Source organism: Nyctereutes procyonoides, unplaced genomic scaffold, assembly GCF_905146905.1.
Source record: "Nyctereutes procyonoides isolate TBG_1078 unplaced genomic scaffold, NYPRO_anot_genome, whole genome shotgun sequence".
Lineage (NCBI taxonomy): Eukaryota > Metazoa > Chordata > Mammalia > Carnivora > Canidae > Nyctereutes > Nyctereutes procyonoides.
In genome coordinates this window covers 7,730,338-7,745,253 of record NW_026575044.1, presented here as the reverse complement: position 1 = coordinate 7,745,253, position 14,916 = coordinate 7,730,338, and the positions used below count along the sequence as shown (strand labels likewise).

General features: G+C 45.3%; 1 protein-coding gene across 1 annotated transcript in view; it reads left to right on the top strand.

Moving 5' to 3' along the window:
* Nucleotides 1-10,207: 10,207 nt before the first annotated feature.
* AKT3 (AKT serine/threonine kinase 3) overlaps nt 10,208-14,916 on the top strand; it is a 309,710-nt gene continuing 305,001 nt past the window's right edge. Inside the window, exon 1 of the mRNA XM_055323992.1 lies at nt 10,208-10,456. The gene's annotated coding sequence lies outside the window, so the exon portion shown is untranslated. The remainder of the gene's footprint in view (nt 10,457-14,916) is intronic.

Below are 14,916 nucleotides of genomic sequence, written 5' to 3'. Positions count from 1 at the left end.
CTTTCCTCCGCTCCAAAAGTACCACAGGGGTGACATTTTCAGAGAGTAAAACAACTGTCCCCTTTCCTTTCTGTGAATTTGGATCCCAACAGAGAGACAGAATACAAAAGATAGGCATCAGATCAGGAAATAGCCCGGTACAGGTCGGGTTGGAGAATGTGAATTTAGGCCTGCATGCAGGTGAGATCACTAACACTTCATCCCAGGACCAGAAAACCACAGGCCATGCCTGGTTAGAGAAGTCTCTATTGGCATGGGGGGAGCCGACTTGTCTCCCAGATGGACCCCAGAATGGGCTAAGTGCCCAGTTACTTCCTTCCAAACTCCCCAATCAGATAAATCTCTGGGGACAAGGGTGTAGGAGTGAGAGAGGTCAGGAGTCTAACTTTAAACTGCATGGGAAAAAGAGGGCTGGGAAGAAGGAGTTTGTTGCCCTCCACAGAGCTGTTCATTCACAAAACCTTGGATTTCCCCAAGGCATGTTGGCTTGTTTCCTCCCAGGTTGAATTTCCAGTTACTGCAGTGTTGAAGGAACTCAACCAAATGCGTGGCATATACCATCTGACATTCAAGGTGCTGAACACAAGGAGCCATGGTCCAGCCTTCACCGTGCATGCACCCTCCAAGTATCACCACCCTACTTTTCCTCCTCCATGCCACCAAACTCCAGCACTGCCAAATTTCTCCCAACCATCTATGAAATTCTACCCAAGCCCAGCCTTTCCATGTTCTCTCCTATCTCTGGGAAGCATCCACCTTCCATTCAAGGTTTATCCTTTTATATTTCTTCTTTTTCACATCCTTTAGAACATTTCTTTTTTTTTTTAATTTTTATTTATTTATGATAGTCATACAGAGAGAGAGAGAGAGAGGCAGAAACATAGGCAGAGGGAGAAGCAGGCTCCATGCACTGGGAGCCTGACGTGGGATTCGATCCCGGGTCTCCAGGATTGCGCCCTGGGCCAAAGGCAGGCGCCAAACCGCTGCACCACCCAGGGATCCCCTTTAGAATATTTCTTGAGAAATAATCTTTTTCCTTCATTTTCAGTATCTTTCCTCTCACTGGCTTTTCCTCCCTTTTCCCATTTATATTGTCTAATTTCTCTCATTCTTTAAAAAAAGTTCCATCACTCCAAATCCCCTTTTGGCTATCACTCCTCTTCTCTGCCAATTTTTTTTTTCCCAAGAGCAAAGTGGTCTAGCAGGGAGAACATTGGCTGTGGGGTAAGAAGAACCTTGGGGTAAGTCCCGGGGTTTGTCCCTTGCTTGCTGGCCTAGAAAGTTCCTTTAACTCTCTGAACCTAGTTCATTGTCTGTAATGTGGAAAGGACATTTCCTATTTGTGCTATTGTAATGAGGAGGAAGTGTCAGAATCCATACAGTAGGCATGAATTTAATTCCCCCAATTCAAGTATTTAGGAAATATAACTTAATTTCTAGAACTCAACTTTATTTTTGGAGTCTCTATTTTGCTGGGTGGTTAGAAGCTTCCTTTCTGTCTGGGGTCATGATGGAGTTCTGGAGGGAAGGTGATGGGAAGAATGGCTTCTGTGGTACCAAGTCATGGAGAGAAAGGGCTCTTGGTCTTGGTTGTGTGCATACTGGCATCCTCTGAGATATCAATCACCTCAATTGCCCCTTGGTCTTGGTCCTTCAGAGTTACTGCTGAGCTGTCCCTTGGTCTCTTCACTGTCATTTGCTGATGTGTTAGAACTGCAATGCTGATCCTTCATAACAGTTGAGTTTGGGGCTCTCAGGTATCTGCTTAGAGCCCCATGCAATCTCAGAAATCTTACTCACATGGGAATCCAGTTGGTGCTCTTGTCATGCTGAACCCCAGGAAGCTCTCCAAATGCCCACATTAACCACAGGGACAAGTCACCCTCTGGTTCTTCTTCCCTCCACCTAGTCTCTTACAAGGAAAGAAACACAACTTCCCTCTTTTTGGAATTATGAAAGCCATCAGGTTATTTACTCATTTTTCCCACTCAGGCTGGCCCTGTGGGCCAGGGTACAGGGCTAGCCCTTCCCCAGAGACCCACCTCTCGACCCGTGTATTCTCTTCCTCCAGCTAGCTGGAGGACTGTTTTAGCAGTGGTGGTGGTGGTGGTATGAAGCCTTGTTCTTGGCCTCAAGATTCTCCCAAACTACCTGTTTTAAGTTCTAGAATCATTTCCACCCCCCACCCCTGCCCCCTGCCCAGGGTCAGGCTTTTGAAACTAAAAAGCCAGGAGAGGACTCCTTTCCTTATCAATCTACTCTGTCATCTTTCATGAGGCAATTATCTTCTGGCTTTCTAAATGGTGGGAAAGAGCTAGGGGAATTGGAAACCAGAAAGCAACAGTCAATACTTCAAAACCTCATCCTGCCACACTTCAGCAAAGTGCCGGCACAAAGCTGAGCCCGTAGTAGGTCTCATTAAATATTTGTTCCTATCCCCACCACTGCACTACCCCCTCCTCCTCAATCAGCCGAATTCTCTTGAACTCAGTTCGGTGAAGCTTTCAATCCCCATTATGATGAGATCACTTCCACGATGCTAACCAGTGACTCCTCGGTTGTAAAAGTCAGAAGGGATTCACTTGATTTTCTCCTTGACTTGACTTTCCCTACAGCATTTCCACTGGATAATAGAGCCTCTTTTTTTTTTTTTTTGGTTTGTTTGGTTTTTTTAACATTTATTTATTTATTCATGAGAGATACAGAGAGATACAGAGACATAGGCAGAGGGAGAAGCAGGCTTCCTGTGGGGAGCCTGATGCAGGACTGCAGGACTCCATCCCAGGACCCCGGGATCACGACCTGAGCCAAGGGCAGATGCTCAACCACTGAGCCATCCAGGAGTCCCTAAAGCTTCCTTTCTGAGACTCTTTCCTATGTTGGCTCTCATAGCCTCTCCTGTTTTTCTACTTACTCATTTGGCTATTTTTTTTCTCCATCTACCCTCAAGTATGAGTATGTCTCAAGATTCAGTTCTTGTGTCACACTGCTGCATGGTGTCACTCACCCTGTGCTCTGATGCAGACCTAGAATTTCAGGCCAAGTCTTTAAATCTCCATATTTTCACATTCCCAAATGCTGCAGATACTAAGTCAGTTAATTCCTATAGAGGGCTTAGCACAGGGCTTGGTACAGGGTAAGTACTCAATCACATTAGTAACAGTGTTTATTACTATATCTACCTGGATGTCTCACAGGTGTCCATCAGTTTTAATATGTCCAAAATGGCTCATTCTCTCTTTTCTCCTTCATAACCCTGCCTCTTGACAACCCTCCTCCCGAAATTAGATAACAAGTTGTGTATGCATGCTCTCTCTCTCTCTCTCTCTCTCTCTCTCTCTCACACACACACACACACACACACACACACACACACACACAGGATCCTTCCTCCCAGCCAGCGGTAGGAGGACAGAATTCTGGGCATCATCCTGCCCACCATCTGGTCACTCGGTCCTCCTGACTCTGCATCATAAGTTCTCTGAAGAGCCTTCCTTCTTCTCCTTCTCAACTGCTCTTGCATAAATGTACACTCATATTTCCTCTCATGATAATTCTTCATAACCAGCTCAAATTTTTTCATGTTCCTAAAACTTTTTCTGCACCCGTTTTTTCCCTTGGAGTCCTTGATGTTAGTTTTCTTTGTGTTTCTTTCACTGCCTGAAATGTCTCCTACTGTCCCATCAACTTTTGATCTCATTTTAAAGCTCAGCTAAAATGTCATTAAGTTCTCTTTAGGTTGCCAGACTTACTCCCCTCTCATTAATTTTTAATGCTCCCATGGTGTCTTCTCTTATCCCTTTATACATATTTCTGTTGTCACACGTATTTGGTGTATCATTGCTTATTTACATTTGGTCTCCCAATAGATAGAACCTCTTGAAAGTAGGTGCTGGTTTGTACTTGTGTCTGCCTCTAGACCTTCATCTGTATAGGGTTAACAAGTTTTTATGGAACTAAGTTGAGGTGAATGTTCAAACATGGACTATCCTGATCTCGGGTGTAAAACATTTTATCAGTGAAGACAACTGGACAAGCAAATGTGCAAACAAGCTTTTAGGAACTCTGGAGATTTAAGAAAAAGAGGTTATGATAATCCATCTTTCACTTTAAGGAGGAAGTGCAGGAAGAGTAACAAAAGTGGGGAGTGTGCCTTTATCCTTACTCTTTTTGAGTTTTTTTCTTATGAGTCATCTAAAGAAGCTTTGGCTCATAGATAAGACTTGTAGATATCATGCAGCTCAAGGGTTTTCTCAGGTATTTTGAAAAAGACAGCTATAAGGGAGGAACTTTTCAGAAGATAAGAGGTAGTAGGAGGCCTACTATAGGCAAGCATGGCATGTTTATAAATTATTATTCTCTGACTTGTATACTCCAGGCTCACAGTAACACTTTTTATTTTTTTTCAATATTTATTTATTTATTTATTTGAGAGAGAGAGAAAGTGTGAGTGTGTAAGAATGGGGGAGGGGCAGCGGGAGAGGGAGAGGTAGAGAATCCCAAGCAGACCCCGCACTTCTATCAACATGGAAAAGGAACAGAAAATGTATGAGAAGTGCCCTGAGACTACTGAGCAGAGATGCACCATTCAGTGACTTCAGAATCTCCCATAAAAAGCAAGATGTACAATAAGTGCCCCACACTTGCCTAACAGTTGGTCTGCTGGAGGGAGGTGCAGACACTCAACTTGAATAAGGAGATCATACCCCACGTGAGTCTTGAAAAAAATTACTTTGTATATTATTTAAAAATAAAAAAATAGGAGTTAAAAAAATAAAAACATGAGCTAAAATCAAGAGTTGGATGCTCAACCGACTGAATCATTCTGGTACTCCCACAGGAGCACTTTCAGTGGAGCAAGATAAAGTCAAGAAGGTTACACTAGACACCAAAGTCCATTCCAAAGTCTTATCATATTTTTTAAAAATTAAGTTTATAATTTTAATTCCAGTAGAGTTAATATACAGTGTCACGTTAGTTTCAGGTGTGCAATAGAGTAATTCAACATTCTCTACATTACTCATTGCTCCTCATGGTTATGTGTACTCTTAATCCCCATCACCTATCTCAGCTATCCCCCTCTCACCTCCTGTCAGTTTGTTCTCTATAGTTAAGAGTCTATTTCTTTTTTTCCTTTGCTCTTTGTCTTGTTTCTTAAATTGTATGTATGAGTGAAATCATATGGTATTTGTCTTTCTCTGACTGACTTACTTCCCTTAGCATTATATTCTTTAGCTCCATCCATGCCATTGCAAATGGTAAGATTTCATTCTTTTTTATGGCTGCAAAATATTCATATATATATATATATATACACACACCATATCTTTATGCATTCATTAATTGTTGGACACTTAGGCTGTTTCCATATCTTGGCCATTGCATACACTGCTGTATAAACATAGGGGTGCATGTATCCCTTTGCATTAGTGTTTTTGTATTTTTTGGGGAAATACTGAGTAGTGTGATTACTGGATTGTAGGGTAGTTCTAGTTTTAAATTTTTGAGAAACCTTTATACTGTTTTCCACAATGGCTGCAACTAGCTTGCCAACAGTGCATGAGGGTTCCTTTCTCCCCATCCTCACCAATACCTGTTGTGTCTTGTGTTGTTAATTTTAGCCATTCTGACAGCTGTGAGGTGGTATCTCATTGTAGTTTTGTAATGCATTTCCTTGACAATTAGTGATGTTGAGCATCTTCTCATGTGTCTGTTGATCATCTGGATGTCGTCTTTGGAGAAATATCTGTTCAAGTCTTCTCCCCCTTTTTAAATTGGATTATTTATTTTCTGGGTGTTGAGTTGCATCAGTTCTTTATATATTTTGGATACCGATCCTTTATCCCAAAGACCATCATTTTCTAGATTGTTTATACTTTGATATAAAACAAAGCAAGGCAACTCCTCTTTGGCAATCACAGACATCAAAGAAAACTCAAGGCAGTCGTATGCTATTAAAAAAAAATCTATCTGACCTTCATGTACTGTACTTATCTGAGACAACTGAAGAAGGGTTGGGGTAATTATCTAGGGGATGGTTAGAAAATCATTGTCATGACTTACTGCAAGTTGTCCTGTTGAGAAGTTCAGTCCCCACAGAGCAGGTTCTGAAACACCTAAATGCATACACCATCTTGCGAAGTTAAAAATTATGTCCTCAAATGATGTTCTGGGAATATAATATGAATGTGTTAATTTTATTGCTTACCTTGATTCTCCTGCACAGCCAGGAATAATAATTATGTATGCTGGTTGCTTTGGAATTAGATCATGAATTCTAGCTCTGAGCACTTATTTAACTGTGGACAGTAATTTCTGTGACTCAAGTGTCCTGAAAGACTGCATATAATGTCCAGAGATTGCTTTGCTTGCTATTAGACTTAGTTGTCCAAGACAAAGAAGGACAATATGAATGGAAAAATAATGTTCATGCAAATGGAGTAACATAGCTGGGAGAGAAAATTTGATGACGAAATAAGAGGGAGGTTTCCAGAGGGCTTTAAGCATCCCAGATTGGTGGCATATCTGTCTTCAGGTATTCTCATGTGTTACTAACACAGACATTTGACCTATACCTTAAAAAAGACATCCTCAAAAAAGAAAATTTGTACTAATAATTATTGCAATCGACCCTTCTGCTACTTACTCTTCTGGTCTTTTGAAAATGGCCTTAATGTGGTTATTTCAGAAACCAACTGTGACAGAGACTCCCTGGCTGTTCATCAAAACTAATTTTTTTTTTTTTTTCCTTTCCGGGGCTAGACTCCATTTCATGGCCTGCCTTGCACTTAGGTGGATCTGGAGGAGAATTCTGGCCAATGGAACGTGAGTGGAAGTGAGGTGCGGAAACCTTACTTGAGAGATCTCCATGCTTTCCCCTTTTCTGCCTGCTTGATGTCACAGTTATGCTCTGAACGTGTCAGAGCTCTGACACAGAAGAAACATGGGTCCTAAGTATTTATAAGAATAAATGTTTGGAGGAGCCTTCCCTGTATTCAGGACTTTACATGGATGAGAGCTACACCTCTGTTATTGTGTGCATGGATAGATTTTTGTGTTGATTTATCGTAGCAGCTAGTGTTATGTTAATGAATACATTCACATTTAGGATAAAGGAATTTCAGCTTGGTGTGCACTTACTACGTTTTAGATACTGTCTAATATTTCACTACATTTAATTCTCATAATAAGCCGTTGAGTAGTTGTAACTGTCAGTTCACAAAGGAGGAAATTAAGGCTTAGAAAAGTTAAGCAACTTGCCTGACATATAAATTCTGCTGAGAGAGGATTTGAACTCAGGTCTGCAGGTCTCCAAAGTGCATTTATGATCTTGCCAATAAGCCATCTCAAGAGGAAAGTATTGTATAAACTGTACACAGGGTACAGATTTTTTTCATTTGTTCATTCATTAATTTATTCAACAAACACTCTGTGTATGCTTTGTGCCATGTCCTGTCCTAGACACCAGAGACAAAGATAAACTTTTTATTAAGGCAGAGAAGTGGCACTGTCCTGAAATTTTATTCTATTTTTTTAAAGATTTTATTTATTTATTTATTCATGAGAGAGAGAGAGAGAAGCAGAGACACAGGCAGAGGGAAAAGCAGAATCCATGCAGGTGGGAGCCCCATGTGGGACTCGATCCTGGATCCCCAGGATCACACCCCAGGCTGAAGGCGGCACTATACCGCTGAGCCACCCCGGTTGCCCTGTCCTGAAATTTTAAATGTATCTTCCAGTTTAAGTAACTCCCCCCCAAATGGTAGAAGTACTTAGAAATAGCTCTCAGTATCTAATTTAGTCATTGGTAGTCAAGAAGAGTGAAGAGTTTTCTTAAGATGCATAAATTACTACAACTGAGAGATGTTAGCCAAGAATATCCGGCTTAAGAAAGAATGAGGGCTTTCTCCCTGAAGTTTAGGAGGGACATTCTCATGGCTAAACGTGCTCTGCTCCCTGTGTGACTGTGATGTGTTGACAGTGAAGAGGAGAAATCTAGCATATGCTCCGAATGGAGTACCATTATGCCATAATGGTCAGATTCTGCCAAATTCATGATAGCATGGTCTAAGGGAAAGAATAATGCTATTTAAATAAATAGTTCCATAATAAATAATAGTAATTCTGTAATAAAAGCTGACATGCTTTTATTATAGAGATTTATGAAACTACTATAACAGAAATAAAAGTTTATCATTTTTCAAATACATGAAGCTCGGAGTATATAATCCACTGTAGTTTATATAATACTTAATTTTAGGATTTAATCGGCAAAGATATATAATACAATATGGTGAGACCAGGAGAAATATTTTGGGGCAGTATGGCTTATAGGACAGATTTGGTTCTCACAAAGATGTTGATGTTCAAATTGGAAACAAATGAAAATCAAAATTAATAAGAGATTCTAGTAATTCAGAACACCACGCCTATCGGAGTCGAATATTTTACAAGAGCTTTGGCGACACTTTTAAGCTCTGGTGTCATAGGCGCTATTTTCTTAAAGATAAGTGGATTGGATTATTATAGAATAAAAATGTGACCCATTGCTGTGTTTTACAGCAAGAAATCTGTAACCGAACGGCTTTGCCAAGAGGGACTGTTAGAGGTCTGATGATTATGGGAATAAACTGTGTACGTTACACACCGATACACTGTATCAGGAAACAGTCTATGTTCACTAACCAGTTCTTGATGTGTTGGGAACTATGGGGAAAGGGGAAAAGCAGCAACTGAGGACTTTTCCACCAGGGAGACTTGTGTATCTTAAGGAAGGCAGATTTTGTTGTGGCCTCGTCCCCGACAGGTGGGGAAAACGGACTTAGCCCCCGTTCCTCCCCCTTTTTCCTCTTAGGTTTCATGCTGTGGTGCACCCACAGGAGGAGAGCTCGGCTGCTGTCGCAGGTAGGCAGGCCGCGGGGAAGCGGGGAAGCGGGGAAGCGCGCTTGTCCGGGAGGAATTCTACGGAAGGGAGCCGGGGGCACCACCAGGAATCTGGCGTTGGGAGAAATAACAGGTACCCCCACAGCGACAGCCACGTGGTGAGACAATACAGGTCCTTGCAAAGTGTTCCAGAAGCGACACAACATGGTGTCAGAAAAAAACAAAAACAAAAACAAAAAAACAAACCAAACCAAACCAAACCCAACCAAACCAAACCCAACAACTTCTTTGATAACTTTACGGACCGTGATGGACAGGAGAGCATGGCCATTTGCACAAGCCGTGCCTCCACTGCAAACAGTCTCAGGAGCCGTGAACTTCAAAGGAAAGAGATGGGTTTCTCCTCCGTAGTGAAGGCAGAACATCATGGCTTCCCCCAAGTCCACGCAAACTAATATCCCTAAGAAGGGCGTCGTTCGAAGAGTCCCGCCGGTCCCGCGCGGCCGCGGCTCCCCGGAGAGGCGTGCTCGGCCCGCGCGGCCAGGTCTCCGCCGACAGCCGAGCAGGCTCCGCGCTCGGGGCCGAGCCCGGGGGGCGCGGGGGCGCGGGGGGCGCGGCCCGCCCACCTCCCCGGGGGCGCCGCCGGGCCTCGGGGGGCCGCCGCGGGCCACGAGGGCGCCGGCACCGCCAGAACTTCCCGCCCGGGAGCGCCTGCCCCCGCTGCCGGCTCCGGCGGGCTGGGGGGGATGTTCTCGCGAGAGGAGAGGGGGCGCGGGGCGCCGCGGGTTGGGGGGCGCGGGGAAGCCTGCGGACGAGGGCGCGGCAGGGAGGGGAGCCGAGGCGGCGGCAGGGCCGGGGACGCGGGGAAGCCGCTCCCGCCAGTCGCCGAGAGCCAGCCCCTGACGTCAGGAGTTTTCCTCAAAGTCAACAACAAGCCCCGCGGCGGCGGCGGCGGCGGCGGCGACGAGCAGCGATCAGCGGCGGGGCCCGGGAGGGAGGAAGGAGGGGGCGGGGAGGCGGCGGCGGGGTCCCCCGGGCGAGGCGCGGCCCCCCTCCCCCCCAGAGGAGGCCGCGGGCCCCCGACCCGCGCCGGGCGCGCCCCGGGCCCCGCAGCCTCCGCCCGCCGCCGCCTCGCCGGCGTGACCCGACCCCCGCCCGAGCGGTGTTTTCTGGTGATGAATTGAATTTGTAGCCGATATCCGATTCCCATGTAGAGTCTCCGCCTCCTCCTCCCCCCGCCGCCGCCGCCCGCCCTCCCTCCCTCCGCCCTCCCCTCCCGCCGCCGCCGCCGCCGCCGCCGCCGCCGCCGCCTCCCGCTCCAGCTCCGCGGCCCGGCCCGGCCGGCTCCCTCCTCCCTCCCCTGCAGCCTTCGCCTGCCCTCCCGCCGGCCGCACCGGGCTCCAGGGGGGCCAGAGGCTCTGCGGGGTGGGGGGAGGACAGGAGGGGAGGAGGAGGGAGGGGGGACCCCCGAGTCGCCCCCTCTCCTCCCCCCGCCCCCCCGGCTCCATCCTCCGCCGCCGCCCGAGCAGCTGCGGGGCCGCCGCCGCCGCCGCCGCCGCCGCCGCCTTTGCAGGTAACAGCCACCGCCCCCCGCTCGCCCCCTCCCCGCCGGGCCTCCTCTCCCTCCGGGCCCCCGGCCCCGGGCCTCCCTAGGGCGGGGGGGCGGGTGTGGGGGGAGGCGGGGGAGGCGGGGGCGTCTGGGTTGTCACCGCGCCGGGGGCGTGGGCGGGGGCTGGGTCACCGGAGGCTCGGGCGTGGGTGTGGGTGTGGAGGCCGGGGGACGCCCGGCGCCGCTGACACCGGCACCCCCTCACTTTCCGGGGGAAGCTGGGGGGCGGCGGCGCGCGGGGGGCCGGGGAGGGTGTTCCCGGCCTAGCGGTACCGGCCGCGTCTGCGCTGCCCCGGCCCTGGCGCCTCCAGCCCCTGCGCAGCGCCCGCTCCCCGCCGGCCCTGGCCGCGCGGCGTGGGGAGGGGGCCCCGGCCGGGCGGGGGCGGCGGCGGGGGCGGCGGGGGCGGCGGGGGCGGCGGGGGCGGCGGCGGGCTTATATAACGCGGGGACGGCCCGTGCCGGCGTGTTTGGGTTGGGGGGAGGGGGCCGTCTGCCGCGCTCCCCGGCGCGGGGGCTGTCTGCGCGCGCGGGGTGCGGTGCAGGCGAGGATGCACCGGCGTCCCCCGGGGTCTCCTTCCTCCCCACCCTCCCGTGCTGCCGGCGCGCAGGAAAAGACGGCCCCGGGGGGGGGGGCCGGTGTGTGTGTGTGTGTGTGTGTGTGTGTGTGTGGGAGGTGGGTAACGTGCTCGTCTGTGTTTTTAATAGTAGTGGGGTTTTAATCCGCTTGGGAGTTGTGTGCTAAGAATAGAAATGTGCGGAAGATGCTGGGTTTGGCGGATCCAGTGATGCTGTCGCTGCTGGCGCGGCGGCGGCTCAGGCTGCAAGTAAACAAACCAGCCTCTTCCTCGTCCACCTCCTCCTCCTCCTCCTGCGCATCGGTCTGCATCAGCCATGATGCTTGCTGGGCCCTAAGAGCCCAAAGTTGAAGCCTAGCTGGTCGCCGTGTACACCCTGACTTCCAGGCGGGGTCATTCCTTGTTTGGGATTACCCGGGGAGCTTCACTTAGGCTGAATTGAGTCTCTTTGGGGCCAGGGTTTCAAAACCGGTATTTACTGTGTATTTTCTGAAAGCAGGGGGAAAGGCTTACCCATAAGCCCAGGGTAGGATGCTCCCATTTCTTACATCAAGAGAACGTTGTGAAAATAAAACCAACCCATTTCACCAGTGTGGTAATTGGTCGAGAGCCCAGTAGTTTGTAATTGATTACGTTTTAAAGTAGAAATTCGCAGCGAAACCTATGTATCTGTATTAAGTAGTACCATTAAGAAAATGTTCACACTTTTCTAGTTCATCTTGTAGCAAAAACATGTGAGATGATGACTTCTTGCAGTTAATAATACCTTGCCAACTGCTTCAAATCATCAAGTTAGACATATGTTCCATATTTGTAAAGGCATGGTCATTTTATATGTTTTAGTAGGCTGTAAATTACTAGCCAACCCCTGGGGTTTGGTTTTTGGTGGAAGCTCATTAAATTAGGTTATACATTGTTAGGAAATAGTTGAAAAAGCCAAAGCTAGATGAGACCAATAAACATGGTTTAGGAAAGTTTGTTTTCAGAACTTAAATAACCTTGCAAAATATGTATAAATGAATATGAATATTCCAGGAGGTGGTGGTCCAAAACCAATACACACATCCAGGAAGTGGTTGTGTAAAACGTGAACGTGTTTGTTTTTTTTTGTTTTTGTTTTTTTTTGTTTGTTTTTTTAATCATGAAGTCTAGTTTTTACTAAACTATTAGCTTTTTAAGGTGAATGCATAATAATTTGGAGTATATATATCGGGACTGTTGGTTTTTTTTTTTTTTATTCTTTTTTTCTTTTGCCAACACACAATCTTGATTTTGAAAGTTTACCGAGGAGGTTGTATTTGAAGATCTGCTTCTTGTTTGTCTCACTAGGGCTGACCCCAATATCTTTGATTGGCTTGAGCTTCTAATTTTAAAGTGAGGGAGTGCATATATCACATGAATGAGACAGCACTGGAATTTAGATGAATGTACAGCTGTAGCGTTCTGTTGTATGTTTGCGGTATGTGTTTTCAGTAGTAGGTTTTCCTACAGAATTAAAAAAATACCTAGTCCAAAGTATTTCTACCAAAAAACTTAGGAAACTGTTATTTCTATTCATTTTGCCCTCTATACTTAGTCTTTCTGTAATGATTACTTCTGTAATGATTACTTTAGTGAGTTTTCCAACTTAAAATTAATTTTTAGTTTGACAACTCTAAGTTGTGTATGTAAAGGTACTTAAGGGGGTTCAGCTTTGGACTTCCAGTTTATGTAATTTTATAGCTGTAAAAATATTTTAAATAAGATTTCATTCATTCCAGCAAGTATTAGAGTATGAACTGTGTGCCAGGAGCTAGTTTGATTAAAAAACTTTTCTTATTTACATTTCATTCACAAGATTACTACTGTTAGATATGAGAATTTGTTTTCAGAATCATGGCAAATCTAAATATGTTCTGGTTAGACATATCATAGGACAGATGTACTTAGCATAATAGACTCTTGTGCAAAGTAGGGATTTAAGATTCTTTAAACTCTGGCTTTTGATTTAAACATATAAGAGATTTTATTTCTTAAAAATTCAATGGAAATTTCCAACAATTTAGGTTTCTTGAAAAAGAGGAACCTGTTTTACAAATTGATATTGTGGAAGTTTAGAGTTTACTTGATGAAGTTTGCATATTTTTGTGAAAAGATAGCTACGCTTTCTTTTGTTACACTTTTTAGTTCAAAGAATTCATCCTTGGGAAGATAACACAATTATTGTTAACTCGTGTTAATTGCATTTTTAGCATGATTTGATAGAATCTTGTCTTAATAGTGTGATTACGTTTTAAGCATTAAAAGATACTTAATTTACAATAATTTATATTTGAATACCGTAAAAGACAAGGCAGAAAAAGAAACCATTTAATTTGTTTTGACCAAATCGGTTTTATAATTTGACTTGCATTTTTTATTTTCTTGACATAAATTTGCACATAATGAATTTTTGTAGATTTGTGTTAGAATATTTAAATCATTTGGAGTTGCCCTGTTTTTAACTCCAGGTTTCAGGAGTGTGCATTGGTATTCTGAATCCTGGTTTTATACAGCATATACTCTTATGTAGTCACCTGGAAAGGATAGCCCTGAATCTTCTGATGTTAACTGACAGACAATTTTATTATGGTCTTATGGCAGCGCTAGGTCAGCTTTAGAGTCAGTGCCAGCCAGGGCCTGATGAGCACTTGCCATGTGCCAGGCACTGTTGTGTGTGTTTAACGTGTGTCAATTGGTTTAATCTTCACAACAGCCCCTGCTACTTTTGAGGTGGTTTTCACAAGAGAAGACACTTATTAATGCAGAATTATAAACTCCCATTTCTGTAGAACTTTCCTCGTTCTTTTTTTAAAGATTTAAAACAAAATTTATTCATGAGAGATATACAGAGAGAGGCAGAGACCTAGGCAGAGAGAGGGTGAAGCAGGCTCAGGGAGCCTGATGCGGAACTTGAACCCAGGACCCTGGGATCACGACCTGAGCCAAAGGCAGACGCTTAACCCCTGAGCCATGCAGGTGTCCCACTTTCCTTGTTCTGAAACACTTTTTTCCTTAGCATTTCTCCTATGTTGCTGGTACCTACCATTAGATTTCCCAGTGACATACCAGTTTTGGTAATGTAGTGCAATAATTTCCACAGAAATCACATTAATATGGTAAAATAATTATATATCGACAGATCCATAATATATTTTTTTCATTTCAGTTGTTTCAGAGGCCAGGTTAAATGCTTCAGATGTTTACATATGTTATTGTAGTGGTATATAGCCTTTTGGTGTTTAGATGTAAACGCGTTTCTTTTGCCAGGTAGCCTTCAAATGGTAGTTGATAGACAAATTAATGTATGTTTCTTGACCTGGAGATTGGCTTTTCAGTATTCTCTTTATATTTATCACGAACTGCAGTCATTTCACTTTTTGTAAATGGGTCTATTTTGCTGATGTTCAGAGGGAAAGGCCAAATGATTTACCAAAAGAAATCCCTAGAAGACTTTCAAGTGAGAAATTTTCTCTCCTATATTAACTAAGAAAGCCTCTGACTCTGTTCGTGAGTCTGGGGGATGGGAAGGGGAGGAGGATGCTGTTTTGCCAGTATTGGAGTTCAGTCCAGGTTTTGTGTTAGTGGAATTGATGTTTGGATGTTTTATCTTCCAAACCACATAGCATCACTCCGGTGGGGCAGAGTTGGGAACAGGGACCCCAGTTTCTGGGCCTGCCCAGTGCTCTTTCTGATGAACTGTTGTGATAAATAAACTTTGTTATCGGATATCATACCTGTGGGTTAACTCTCGGTTTAACCCCGGGGTAAAAATCCATCAAGCCGATTCCTGACACTTAATGGATCTTATACCAATTGTATTTTGGGTAT